The sequence below is a fragment of the Harpia harpyja genome, chromosome 2, assembly GCF_026419915.1.
Source record: "Harpia harpyja isolate bHarHar1 chromosome 2, bHarHar1 primary haplotype, whole genome shotgun sequence".
NCBI lineage: Eukaryota > Metazoa > Chordata > Aves > Accipitriformes > Accipitridae > Harpia > Harpia harpyja.
The window spans coordinates 89,248,189-89,262,764 of record NC_068941.1 but is presented as its reverse complement, the minus strand read 5'-3'; positions in this window follow the sequence as shown (position 1 = coordinate 89,262,764).

Here is a 14,576-nt window from a genome sequence, read left to right as displayed (position 1 = left end):
CCCCCAATGATTTTCCCCCTCGCAATGACCACCCCCCCCCCCAAAGATTTATCTCCCGGTGATTTTCCCCTTTCAGTGATTTACCCCACACACTAATTGGCCCCGGGCGGTGATTTACCCCAGTGCCCCACACTAATTTGCCCCAGGCAATGATTCTCCCCCTCCCCAGTAATTTACCCCCTTTATTGATTTGCCCCTCTTTCATTATTTGCTCCTTCAATGATTTACCCTCCCCATACTGATTCTGACCCCCCCCCATTTCCCTGCTTGCAACTCCTTGCTTCCCTGCTTGCAGTAACTTACCCCGCTACAATGATTTGCCCCTTCAGTCATTTACCCCGTACAATGATTTGGCCCCTTGTAATGATTCCCCCCCTCCAATTATTTGCCCACTTGCATTGATTTCCCCCCACCAATTAGCTGCTCCCAGTGATTTGCCCCTTGAAATGATTTACTCGCTGCCCCCACAGCATTTTTTTCGGGTTTGCTATATTCCACCCCCCCTTTTTTGCGGGGAGGGGGGGTGGTGATTGTCCTGACACCCCCCCCCCCGGTGCTTTCCACGACAGGGGAGATCAGGGCTCCGAAGGCTGTTCCCAACCCAGCCCCTGCCTTGCCCAGGAGGCTGCAATACCGCTCCCCCCCCCCGACCCCCCCTGCCCAGCCACAGCAGCGATGGAGGCAAAGGCAGGTATCCGGGCTGCCTGGTTACAGGCAGTTTTGCAAAGCATTTGAAAAGTTCATTGAGTTCCCCCCTTCAACTTCGCCCCCCCCCACACACCCCCCCACCCCGCGTCCCCCTTTAGCCTCCCCAGCTGGTTTGAGTCTGGTGCCCGGTGGGACTGCGGAGTGCCGAGGGGGGGGCTGCAGCCCCCCCCCCGCGGCTCCCGAGGAGTCGGGGGGGGGGGGTGTCGTCCCCCCCCCTTTCCTTTGGGGTGACCCCGGGGGGGAGCGAGGTCTGGAGCCCCTTCCCTGCGTCTCCCCCTCCGTCCCGGGCCGGGCATGACCCCGGGGGGGGGGGCCGGGATCCCCCCCCCCGGAGCATCCCGCGGCGGCTGCAGCGATTCCCCCCCCCCCCCCCGCATCCTTGGGTACCCCCGGAACAGGGACCCCCGCCACCCCGGGTTTCCCACCCCCGGGTGCTCCTTCCTGACCCCCCTCTCCCCGGGTATCCCGTTGCAGACACATCCCCCCCCCCCCCCCGCCTCCCCATTTCCATCCCCGCGTGTCCCAGCGATGGAGTTCCCACCATCACCACCCCACCGCTGCATCCCGCCGGAGGAAGACACCCCCCCCCCCGCGCATCTCCAGAGCCCCCCCCCCCGTGCCTCCCAGTTCGCCCAGTCGCAGAACTCCCCCCCCCCCCCCCCGGTATGCAGGGGACCCCCCGTGCACCCCGCTGCAGGGAGCTCCCCCCCCCCCCGCTGCAGCTCGGCTGCATCCCGGTGCAGGAGCCCCCCCCTCCCCCGGTGCGGACCGGCAGCCCCCCCCCGCCGCCGCTTTCACTCTTTGCCCTGCCGCCCCACCCGGTGGCGGCCGGCGGCACTGCAGGCGGCGGAGCGCAGGTGGCCGCGGACCCCTCCGCACCGCTCCGCACCCCCCCCGTGAGCCCCCCCTTCGTCCCTGCAGGGTGCTTGGCCGGCTCGGCCCGAAGCGCCTTCCCACAGCACCTTTCCCCAGCACCTTCCTAAAACACCTTCCCAAAGCATCTTCCCAAAGCATCTTCCTAAAACACCTTCCCAAAGCATCTTCCCAATGCACATTCCTAAAGCTCCTTCCCAAAGCACATTCCCAAAGCACCTTCCCACAGCAGCTTTCCTAAAGCACCTTCCCAAAGCACCTTCCTAAAATACCTTCCCAAAGCATATTCCTAAAGCATCTTCCAAAAGCACCTTCCTAAAGCACATTCCCAAAGCACCTTCCTAAATACCTTCCCAAAGCATATTCCCACAGCACCTTCCCAAAGCACTTTCCTAAAGCACCTTCCCAAAGCACCTTCCTAAAGCATCTTCCCAAAGCACCTTCCTAAAGCATATTCCTAAAGCACCTTCCCAAAGCACCTTCCTAAATACCTTCCCAAAGCATATTCCCACAGTCCCTTCCCAAAGCACCTTCCTAAAGCATACTCCCACAGTCCCTTCCCAAAGCATATTATTAAGCACATTCCCAAAGCATATTCCCAAAGCACCTTCCTAAAGCACATTCCCAAAGCATATTCCTAAAGCACCTTCCTAAAACACCTTCCCACAGCACCTTCCTAAAGCACATTCCCAAAGCATATTCCTAAAGCACCTTCCCAAAGCATCTTCCTAAAACACCTTCCCACAGCACCTTCCTAAAGCATCTTCCCAAAGCATATTCCCACAGCACCTTCCCACAGCACCTTCCTAAAGCATCTTCCCAAAGCATATTCCTACAGCACCTTCCCAAAACACTTTCTCCAAGTGCCTCCCTAAAGCACCTTCCCAAAGCACCTCACACCATCCCAAAGCGCTTCCCCAAAATCCCTTCCCTAAATACCTTCCCAAAGCACCTTTCCCAAATTCCCCCTGCCACGCTCCCCGGTGTTCCCTGCCCACCCTGCAGCCCTGGATCCCACCAGCCAGCCTCGCTGACCCCCCCCCCCCCATCATGCCTCTCCCGGGGGCAGCGACAACATCAGACCTGGGCTGGGGGCTGAGACTCACAAAAAGACATTTAAGAGAAGGACATCCATCGCCAACAGCTTCGCTTCGGCTCCCGACGGCAGCGCCTGCCACGGAAAACACCCCAGGAACCCCCAAACCGTGGGGCCAACCGTAGACATGCCCAGCAAAGGGGGAGGCCTTGTCTGCCTCGCTCTCCTCCTCCCTTTCCCAAGGGAAAAAAAACATCCCTGAGATGCTCTCGGCCCCCCCAAAGCAGCGGCACGTGTGAACAGAGCTCGTGTCCCGAAACGTCTCCCACTGCTTTCACTGTGTGAAAATGTCCCTTTGAGGGGCTGGGAGAGGGACAGGAATAAGCCACCCGCACATATTTTCGTAAGAATTTGTTTCTTTTCCCGCTGGTGGAAATTCAAGGATAAGGGGAAAAAACTTAAAAAAGATTTTTTGGGGGCAGAATTCTGCCCTCTGGAGATAAACTCATGAGACTCCAGAGCAAAAATGGCTTTTCCAAGGTCAGCGGCAGCGCTGAAACCCGGTCAGTGGGGTACAGCCACGGCTCTGCCCAGACAGTCCCGGTTTTGCCCCAACTTTTACCGTAATCTGGATAATTTTATCATTATCCACAAATAAAGCCAAAAGCCCATGAAATTGCCAACGGGGTGGAGAAGGTCAACAGGGGAGCAATAATTCATGAGGAGGAGATGGGTGATGGCACCAGCAGGCAGCAGGTTTGATAAAACCAGCCCCAAGGAGCATTTCGGTGGTGGATGCTGCTCCCACCGGGAATGGGCGAAGGTGAGGAACCCTGGGATGCGGCTGAGCATGAAAGCAGTGGGGGGTTTGGAGCTCAACGCTACCGGCTCCCGCATCCTGGGGCTCAATCGCGCTTTCCCCAGGAGCTCGGACCCCGGAGTCCAATTTTGCAACTCAAACGGGATCATGAACTTTCCCGCTTCTTCCCATGCTGGGAAAAAGCAGGAAAATTCAGTGCAAGGAGGGAACGACCTGCCCCAGGACAAGCTGCCTCCGGGCTCTCCCGCTGACTGATGCTGCTCTGTGCCCTAAAGCACCAAATTTCTCTCTTTTCCAAATTTCATGGGTTTGGACTTCCCTAGGGAGGGCGATGCTCTCCCTGCAGCTCCTGAAAAACTCCAGCGCTGTTAAATTTCGGCTGGAGAGAGCAGCAGAGAGTCCCGTAGGTTAAATGCAATGCTGCCTTACTTGGATATCCTCATTATTAGTGAACGTGGGGCTGTTCTGCCTTTCCAGGTCGCCCCTGGCTCCTCCACTACGGGAGGGTAAAAAGAGGTGCTTGATTTGCTCCCTGCACACATAACCTCCCTATGCGCATTCTCCTTCCCCTCTTTCACGGCCGCTGCCGTCCCCGGCAGAGCGAGCTGCATCCGTCTCGGCCGCACGGATGGAGTGGATGCCCTGAAATAATCCCGGAGGCACATCTAGGTAACATTTTATTTTAATTTTTTTTTTTTTTCCCAAAGGGAGCAGTTGCTTCTGACATTGCCTTTTCTTTTTCTAGCTGTTGAATGCTTGCTCGTGTCCCATCCCTTTTTCTAATACACTGATTCATCCTGTCCATATCACGGCCAGTGCAGGCAAAACCCACCAAAAGGGGAATTGGGAGGAACTGGAAATGCACAAGTGCAATTTTCACATCTCATTCGAAGACTGGCTTTATCACACTGCTCTCACACCACGCATAGCGTGTGACACTACTTCTATTCAATTTTAAAAAATCAAATTCACCAAATAACTTTAATTTTTGAGCCCAGACTCTCTGCTAACTGTCTGCTACGAATGTTGCTGCTTTTTTTCGGTCTGATGGTCTGTTTGGCTTCTTGTGGGCATGAATATTGTCCTCTGGCAACACTTTTATAGCTGATTTGATAACTTTTCTGTGATGGACCGCAACGTACTTTCTAACTGCTCAACCACCTGTACGGCAAACGAAGCACAGGGCCCGCCGTGCCGCTCCCATGGGCACTGCAGGACAGCCAGGATGTATGGAAGCTTTACATTGCAGAGAAATCCCATCTCCAGCTCCTTTGTAATTTAACCACTGTCCCTGCCAGGCTATTAATTGGGGGAACAAGCCCACCCCCCCCAAATCTGATACTTATTTTTTGCCACCAAGTCTGTAACGTAATGTTTGCCACCAAATCTGCAATGTAATTTTTGCAACCAAACCTCCAATTTAATTTTTGCTTCTTGATCAGTTTTGCTATTTTTCCCCCCAAAGCGTGCCAGAGTCCCGGGGGGGGGGTGCCCAGCAGCCAGCGTGCCCTGCTTGGAGCGGAATTACACCACTTCCCCCACCTGGGAATAGGCCCCCAGTTCTGGCTTAGGGCTTTGTTTTGCTTTGCCTTTTTTTTTTTTTTTTTTTTTTAACCAGGCGCCTTTAAAGCCCTGCAATGAAATTTCGAAGTTGTCATCACTGGTTTTTTCACCCCTCAGATGAAAGAAAACAACAACAAACCCCTTGGGCAGAAGCGGTTCAATAAAAACCGAGGGGAGCGAAGGATGGGGAACAGATATTTCGTGAGCGATTGGGTGCAGCTCCCCGGTACTGAAAACCCTGCTCGGCAACCACCTCCCACCAGGGGAAAAACATGAGAATAAAATCTATATCATTTTTGCCACTTACCAAACCTTGAAGTCCAAGTTGACTTCAGCCACCCCGAAGCCGTAGGTCCTGCGGACGGCTCCCCACGCCAGGGAAACCCGGAGCATTTTATAGCGTGAAAGCTGGGGTGGTCCCCGCCCACAGGGTGCTGCTTGAAAATGAGTATTCATAAGCATTTAGGGACGATGACAATGTAAAGCTTCCTCCGCGCTCCCCCAAGCCCCGGCTGCCGCCCACCCGCCCGCATCGCCGGCCAGGCCCCCTCCGTCCCGCTTCTTCCTCTCCTCCATCGCCCCGCTGCAAAACCCCTTATTTTTATTTAAAATACCCCAATAGGCTCTCAAATATCGTCTCCCCCACTCGCACCCCTTGCAGGAGCAGCTCGTGGCATTTTTTTTCTTTTTATTTTTATCTTTTTTCTTTTTTTCTTTTTTTTTTTTTTTGAAAAGCCTCCGAAACCAGAATGTTTCTGCAAAGAGTTTATCAAATTACATTTGGGGACAAAGAGCTAAAGTGCATTTTCTTGAAGGCTTGACAATTGGGGAGCCATCAAGGAAATGAAAAGAATGACAGAAAACCAAAGGCTTTTGTCAGATGGAGAAACGCCATCGAGAAAAGCCAGGGTTGAGGGCCTTTATTTTTGTTTTGGTTGGATTTCCTTTCAACTTTCTTTTCCCAGGTGTTAAAGTTGGGGCTGTGGGGAGGGCAGGGAAAGGCAAGGAAAAGCCATTCGGTTTGGGGGGGACTTAAATGGGGGATTTCTCCTCTCGTATTTTTAACAAGATGCCAGTGTTTAAAAGAAAAATGAAGCCCCTTTAGAAATGTGAAGCTGCCGAGATAATGACTGCGATCTCTCTAAGACTGGATGGGAACAGGTGATATTTTTTTCTTCCTTTCTTGTTCCCATCTGTCCTTTGTTCAATATGAGACCGAAGAGAGACAGAAAAGAGATCATTTTGATATTCTCCTTTTTGTGCATACGCCTTCTCCCAAGGAAAAGAAACGTGCCTTGGTCCCACTCCAGGCGTTATTACAGAGGGTGGCTCCAGAGAGGTACACAAATAAAATAAAAATAAAATCCCTCAACTCTTTTTTTTCCACCTTATAAATCGAGAAGTGGGGTGTCTGGGTCTGCTCATAACCTGCTCTCGGGGCTGAGCTCTGGACGGTCCCTCGGGAAGATGCTCCAGGGACACCCACGCAGCCCCTCGGGGTTATCCCACCCACAGCTTTATTCCCATCCACACTCAATTTTCTTCCCCCAGGTGCCACCCCGCATTGCAACAGCATTTTGCGGTCGCTCTCAGCCCCTTTCTACCTCCCCAGAAGCCATCCCGTCCCTCCATTCCTTCTTCAAAACTGAATGCCAGGGCAATAAGCCAGTGGCCAAATGCTTCGATAGCCCTTCGGAGCATCCTGAATCCCGAATTCTGGGCAGGCGTCCCCACGGGAGCCCCGCTCGGGAGCATCGGCGGGGGCTGCACACAGAAAGTTTTGAGCTTCTGTTGCTTTTTTTTGCTCAATTAGGAACATTTTGCATGTTTTCTCCCCCTGCTTCTGAAAATAGGAAGATTTAAGCTCCTCGGTGGGTCAAATAAAAGGGGATGCAACTGCCTTTCCCTGCAAGCTGGCAATATTTTCTGTACATTGTGAATAATCTCAGGTATCCAGAGTCTTTCCTTAATGTCTCCTGGTTTGAAATTTCTTTTCAAGGAGAAGAGATTCTTTTCCAGAGTATCCTCCTTTTTAAAAAAATTTGTTGCTTGCTTTCTGGATCGTCTCCTATTTTATCTTCCTTTCTAGTATCTCTGCAAAACATTGCCCTAAAAAATCTGGTTTAAATGCCTTTCTGAAAACCCAACCCGCCAGCCCTGCTGGTATTTATTCTGTTTTTCTTAACAAACTTCCTTTTTTATTCTGCTACCAGCAAAACCATTCTCCCAAATCTCAGCCCTTTTTGAAAACCATCTGGCTTTTCCCCTGCCTGGGTCTTCTGCGAGCAGCAGATAATTACTCGAAAGGGTGGGCTGCGAAGGATTTTTGCATCATTGCAAGAATACAGCCACTATTATTCTACATGCCATGCAGCCTTTTAGAAAATTAAAAAGGCATAACGAGAAACATCTTACCCTGCTCTGAAGGAAAATAAACTACGTTGAAGTTTCTCCGTTCATCTCAAAAGAAAATGCCAGGGTAATCCGAGACAGGGACCGGCGGGGAGGGAGGGAGGGAGGGAGCCAGGGGTACATGTGTTCATGTATATATTTTCAAGAGATGAGATTCTGAAGATGCTGCTGAAACACTATTTATATCCCAGACCTTTTAATACAAAACACGGCCGAAGAGGCAACTTCAAGGACACGCTGAGCGGGAATAATTCAAAGTTTGCTCAGGAACCGCTTTCTAAGACCAGGTTTTCCTCGCTGAAAACGCCGGGTGCACGTGAAGGGGGCTGGGATTTACACCGTTATCCCGGACTTTCACCCTTCTCTCCACGCTAAAGATTCCCACCAGCTCCCTTTCCCCTCCCTGCTCCCGTCCCCTCTCCCAAACTCATCCAAAATCCTTTGGAAGAGAGTTAAAAAAAAATTTGTAGAAAGAGAGCGGTGGAGACCACCAGCTTTTGCACGGCAGCTTGTGATTGTAAGGGCTGGAGCCGACGTGCACATTAATGTACCCATGGCGATGCCCTACTGCCGGCTCCTGTCCCTTGAGTCCTGCCTGCTCTGCTTATTAAATCCCGCTGGGAAAAATAGGGAAGAAGTGGGGGGGGGGGGGGGGGGGCAGAGAGAAAAAGAAAAGAAAGAAAACAAAACAAGACCCAAATGAAAAACACATCAAGCCTCAAACGAGAGGAAGTTCAGCGTGGGATTCATTGTCTCCCCGAACGCCGAAACGAAGGGCTCGGCTTGTGCCGGGCACACACTGCCCTCCAGAGACATGGCCCAGCACTGGAGCGGGGTTCCCTGCCGAGGAGATGCTTTCCTAAAGGACCCCCCCAAAAAACCCCTTTTCCCCTCCATACCTTTTAAAACTTTCTTTTCTTTTGGCTCAAATAGCTGAGGACGGTGGCTGGCTCCCGAGCTCGCCCACAGCCGGGGTGGTCAGAGTGTTTAGGGTGCGTGTGCCCGGCGGTTGGGGCACCCAGCATTTTGGGCACCCAGCAGAGCCCACCCCAGGTGAGGGACCCCCCCCTCCGCTAACCCTGCACCCTCCCAGCCTGCAGCACCTGCATCCCTCCAGGCCAAAAAGCCTTAAAGAGAGGGAAGATGCTCTGGGATGGGGTCAACCCTTCGCTGCGGAGCTTTGGGGTGAAGCACCCAAGCACCTGCTGGTGGCACGGGGGGGGGACCCCGGGGTAGAAACCCCACTCGGGGCTCCTGGGTTTGCAACTTGCTTGAAAGCTGGTGCGGAGGGGTGCAGGATGGTGCCCCTGAGCCAAAGGATGGTGCTGGGAGCTCACCCAGCCTTGGGGACAAGAGGCGGCACCGAAAAGCAGGACAGGGGAGGGATGGGTGTCTGTTGCCATAGTGGGGTAACACCAGGGCTGGCATCCCAGTTAGGCACAAGCAAGAATTGATTTTTTTTTTTTCAAAAAGAAAAAAAAAATCCATAAACCAGCTCTTTTTCCCCCATCAGAATTCAGTAATTTTCAATTTACCTTTTTTTTTTAGCAAAGCAAGAAGAAGAGACATCTTTCTTCTCCGTGTCCAGAAAATGAGACGGAGGTTTGTGAGAGAGGAAAGGTATTGGGAAAAAGGAAGAAAACAGCGTTCTTCAGAACAAGTCTTTCTAGTTTTGGGAAGTTTGGGGAAGTTTTCCACTTCCCTCAAGGACACGGGGAATGAAGCTGAAAGCAACACAGCTCATTGTCTTGCAAAAATGCTTCATCCCCTTTCAAACAGCACCAGTCTGAATCTTGCAAACTGCTTATGTGATCTTCTGATTAAAAGGAAACACAACAGCCCCACTGAAACCCACAGAATAAATCGGTATTTCACTCGTGGACGAGGTGGGGGTGATGCTGGCTCTGAGTATTTCTCTGTCTCCTAAAAGACACATTGATGGTTTCTCTAGCCCATCTTTGGGAACGCTGAGTCACGAGGAGGTTTTCCCATTCCCCTCACAGAATTCAGTTTTCTTTTAAGGAAAACTGCCTTAAAACCAGAATCAATCCATGCTCCCAGTTAAAAATCAGGGAAAGAAATTCCAAACTAGTTTGAACCGCATTCAGGTTTTCTGAGAAGGCAAAACCCATCTTCCTGCATAAAATAGCCCGGATTTATGATGGGAACAGAAATTAGTAGCTTCAGCAATAACCAGGTGCTTCGTGGGGTGCCCCATTGGGCTGGTTTGGGGGTACTGGTACAGGACAACTGGGTGGCATTGCCCCCCCTTCTGCATCCTCTGCTCCTGTTTGCATGACAGCAAGCAAATCCATAAATGAGTATTAAATATCCAGGGTGACAAGGCCCCAGGAAAAAACCTTTTGCAAAGGGTTTTTCGAGGCCCGGTTGAAACCGTATCAAATCTCCGGAGCTGGCAAGCAGCGTGGGGAGGAAGTTGTTAACATTTTGGTGTGAGAAGGTACCTGTTCATCCTTTCAGCCTCCGCCGTGCCCCTCACCATTCAAGCCGGGCACGTGAACAGTTACGGTTAAGAGCACAAAACCTTTGCACAAAACACTGCAGAGTGACCCAGTAGCTAAAAGCTCATTTGCATCCATTAACAGCCCCGAGCCAAGTTCAGAGCTATTACCGCAGACCTGCTCCCCCTCCTCTCCGTCCCCCTTACCTGCCCCGTGAAAGGTCCCTCTCTCCGGCTGAAGCTCAAGGGATCGTGCTGGGCTCGAGACCTATCAAGTGACAGAGAAAATAATTCGCTCTGAAAGAGGATGCATCCCCAGGGCCGGGCACTGAGGCCTCCGAAGAGGCGGCTCCGCACCGATTTGGGAGGCTTTGCTCTGCCGGGAGAGGCACGGATGTGTCCAAGTGTGTCCAGCTCTCGCTGCTGCCCATGGAGCCGGCGAAGGAGGTGGCCATTCCCGGGATGAGGGAGGGAATGATCAGGGATTTTATCCCCCTCCCGCTGCATCCTTCCCTGCCTTCTAATGGGCGATAGGGTTTAAACCCAGGAGAGATGGGGCATCTATGTTGGCATCAGTTCAGCGTGCCAAGAGCAGGTTTATTCGCATCTGCCTCCTACAGGCATCCCCTGTCTCCCTTGAGGGTGTCCAGGAGTGCTGAGATGCTCTCTGGGACACTCTCCCACACAGGTTTCCCCAGGAGGAGCTCTCCTCTCCCTCCAAGGGGACATCCCAGTAGCATCCCAGCAAGTCCTCCTTAGCCCTTGGTAGAAATCCTGCACCCAACGTTACCTTCAACGTGAAATCAGCGCCCCAAAACCTCCTACGTTTGGAGCCCGACTAGGCACAGCCTCTTGACCAGGAGGATGAGGAAGATCCCGATGAGGGATCACGGGCAGCGACGCTGCAGGCAGCCGCAGCAGCCCCGCAGGATCCCGATTCACCACCGGCCACGAGCGCCTCGCGTCTGCATCGCCGGCTCGCAACGTGGGTGTGCGCCGGAGGAGGGATGCGCGGACGCGGTGGTCCCCCAGGAGGAGGACTGGGATTGCCGGCGGCGGTCCCCGCTCGGGCCACGCGGGCTCGGCGCCGCGCGATGCTCACATTGCACAACGCCGCGGCCCGGAGATGGGCTGCGACTTACAGGGACGGATCCCGATGCTCAAAGCTGCTGTAAAATCTCCGGGGCGCTGGGACATCCTTCTCCGTCTCGCATTGTCTACCTCTCGCACTAGACGGTTCTCATTAAGCCCCGCAATTGATCTCCTGTCTTTAAAGGAAACAAGAAAGAAGGAACAAACCAAAAGGGATCCTCCTTCCTTCAGCCCAGGGGAACAAATCTGGCTTTAATTTCTTTTCCTTTTGTCATTCCAGTCGGGGATTTCACTTTAACGACGCTGCCTTCCCCATTCCTCTTCTTCTGCTCTTCGAGAAACAGGAAAGTACCCCCTCTGCTTTCTATGTTTCCTCCCTTTGTTCTCTGATTTATGAAAGGACTTTTCTCTCCCTATATCTTTCTTGTTGGGAGTCAAGGACCCCCAAAAACTGGTGGTCCCCACCCCGGAGTTCAGAAGAACCACTCTGCGGCTTGCTCTGATGTTTCCGACTGGCACTAAATATTTCATCTCCACTGGGAAGGTGCTGGAGGACCACACCTTTGGAGTGATCCTTTGGGAGTGGGCTTCAAATTTATGCTACTGAACGGCTTTGATTTCCAGTAATGGGAGAAAATCCACTCCAGCACCCAGTATAATTCATACCCAAACAGGTAGAAGGAGGCTGACAGACTGATCCATCGGGATTAACCTCTCCAGGAGATTAAATCCTGCACGGCAGCACTGTAGAAGACTCAGGAGAGACGGTAAAATTACCTCCTTTCCCTGACCTGTGGGCAGACCCTTGCCGGCACAAGTCATGGTGGTGCACGTGGAGGGTGTGAGAAGGAACCTGTGCTGCTCCAAGGGAATGTGATGATGATACCAGGAAAAAAAGCAGGATTTAGGAGTTAAGGTGGGAAGGGCTATGGAGCATAATGGTCTTTTAATCAGAAACTGAGCCTAAAATATGTTTTTTCATTTGGCATATGCATCAAAAAGTTATTAAAAGGAACTGGTTAAATATCTCATTAATGAAGATGAATGATGCCTCAGATTTGTTTTTAAACAGTTCAAAGCGGTTTCTTTCTGACCTCCCAAAGTGTGTGTGTGGAGGGGGATCTCAATAGCTTAAAATGTTCCTTTTTTTTCTTTTTTTTTAAAGCAGCTTAAACTGATTTCAGTGCTGGAGCTGCTGCTGCACACCCTGGGAGGGAAAGATCAGGCTGGGACATGAGAAAAATCAGTTTGCTGAGTGCAGAAACACACCAGGGATCTCAGGGGCTGCTCTGCAGAAGAAACAGCTCCAGGGGATGAGGCATCTCATCCCCCTAAAATCACAGCTGGACCTTCCCCAGACGCCAAGCTCCGAAGGATGGAGGTTGTCCCACCACTATGTTCACCGTCATCATCCCATGGTCCAGGCGTCCCAGCCTGGGACACCAAGCCTTGTCCTGGGGACCAGGTCGGATGGAGTGTCCACCTGAGCTCTCATTCACGCAGTCAAACCCCCAGGCTGCCCCCTGAATCCCGAGCCCCACATAAAAAGTATCCCAGCGCCTGCAAAGGCCAGAGATGGGAGGGAGCGGAGGGCAGGGGAGGAGCGTGTTTTCAGATTGGTTTTTGATACACAGCCTAAAATAAGGCACAGAGGAGCTTCTTTTAAGAATGATTGCATTAAAATAGCCCTCTCCATTACACAGACACTAATAGAGGCTCAGTGCATTATTTCTATCAAAGTCCAATTTGCATTTACAAAGGGGTCCTGGGAAGTGATGGATGGGGAAGGAATGGAGAAAGGCTTGTAAAGCCGAGCGTGCTCATCTTGGAGTAACTTTCAAGCACAAGGCGGTTTTTCTTACACCTTCCCCTCCAAAGAAACTCGTGACGTCTGCTTAAATGAACATTCAGGCTCTCGCCTTTCACCCCGCAGCCCATCAATAAAAGCCGGAGGAGCGGAGGAGAGGGGATATTCATTTATCTTCATTAGGACTCTGGCCAGCTCCTCTGATCACCACGTCGGCGTCGCCGGGAAGAGAAAAAGCTACTGTTCCTTTCCCCGGCTTCCTTGCCCGCACACGCACACCCCACCACTGGGCTCGCAAGCATCACGGGGTTGTGGGACCCCACTCAGAACCTGCCCTCAGCCGAAGGAAAAAGGGGATTTTGGGGGTATTCCTCTTTTCTCTGCTCCTTCGCAGAAGCTGAGCTCCAGGAGAAGAGTGGGCAGCGAGGGGAGAGCGAAGGAAAAAGCAAATTAATGTCGTGAGATACCCATCAGTGGAGGCAGATTAAAGAGGAGGGGAGCCCTGTTAGAGAGGCAGAAGATGAAATGGGTGCTGTGTGGCCTGAAAGCTCAGCCCCCATCACTAGTCTCCACGTTACCTACTTGAATTGGCTGTTTAGAGGCCCACTCCTGCTTTGGACAGGGGGGAATCATTTTGGGAGAGGCACTTCACCCTCCCTGTGGTTTCCTCCCATGGACACGCTGAAACACCCCCTCCTTCAAAGCCCTCTACAAATCTTGGTGGGATGCTGAGGAACATAGACACCTTCTGCTGTGCTCAGGGATGTCACGCAATCATCACTGGATGCTCTCCCACCTCTTCCCATGAAGGATGCTCCTGGGAACCACGTAGCAGCAGCCAAGTACTTACGCAATGAATGGAGACCTCAGGTTTGGGTTCCATATCCCTCCTGAAACCCACCAGCAGCTCTCTGAAACCCTCTCCTGAAATGCACCATCAGCTCTCCCAGCTCTCTCCCTGATCACCCTGAGAGACATCCAGTTCTTCTTTGATCCTTGATAAATTTTTCAGCCTTGGTGGCTTCCAGAGGCAACAAGGTCCACTGTCCAATAACACCTTGAAGAATAACCAGGAGAACCAGGCCTTTAAGAGATGTCAGATGTCAAATTTAGCCTACCTTTTTGCACCGCCATAGTAAAAGAATAAACTTTTAAAAACACTTTGCACGGCTTTGTGCTGCCTGGTGTTCAGTGTTTCTGTGTTTAAGTTCTCACAACATCCCTGGGGATGGAGGTCCAGAGCAAGAACATCACACCTAAAAAGAAATCTCTTCTTTCATCAGGTATTTCCCACCTTTGTAAGTTTTCTTCCAACGTCTATCAGAGCAGTCCTCTTGGCATCTAAAAGACATCATCTGAAACGGGAGGGAGCCCACAGGACAACATGTTTCACGGGCTGGAGGAATCATTTTACACTGGAAAAGTCACATCGGAACCCACTGCTGACAGCGGGTATGCTCCGTCCCACCTACGTGGAGCTGTCCACAAACAAGGCATCTGCTCCAGGCTCCCTCTCCGAGGTCTCCTGGTACTTTCAGAGATGGAGGCATCTCCTCCCAGGACTAGTGTTTCAGAGGGGCAGGATCTGTTCTCCCATGGAAGTGCCCATGTCTTAGGATGGGATGAATCTCTCTCTGGAAGTGCCGCATGGCCTGGCAGAGCCCCACTTCAGCAAGAGGAGAGAAGGCAATAAAAAGATAAGGCGGGGGGGGGGGAAGGAACATGGCCAATGATACACTCTGGGGTGGGAAGTGTGATAGGAGACTGCAGTAGTCTCTGGTCTAGCAAGGACATTCACTAGGAA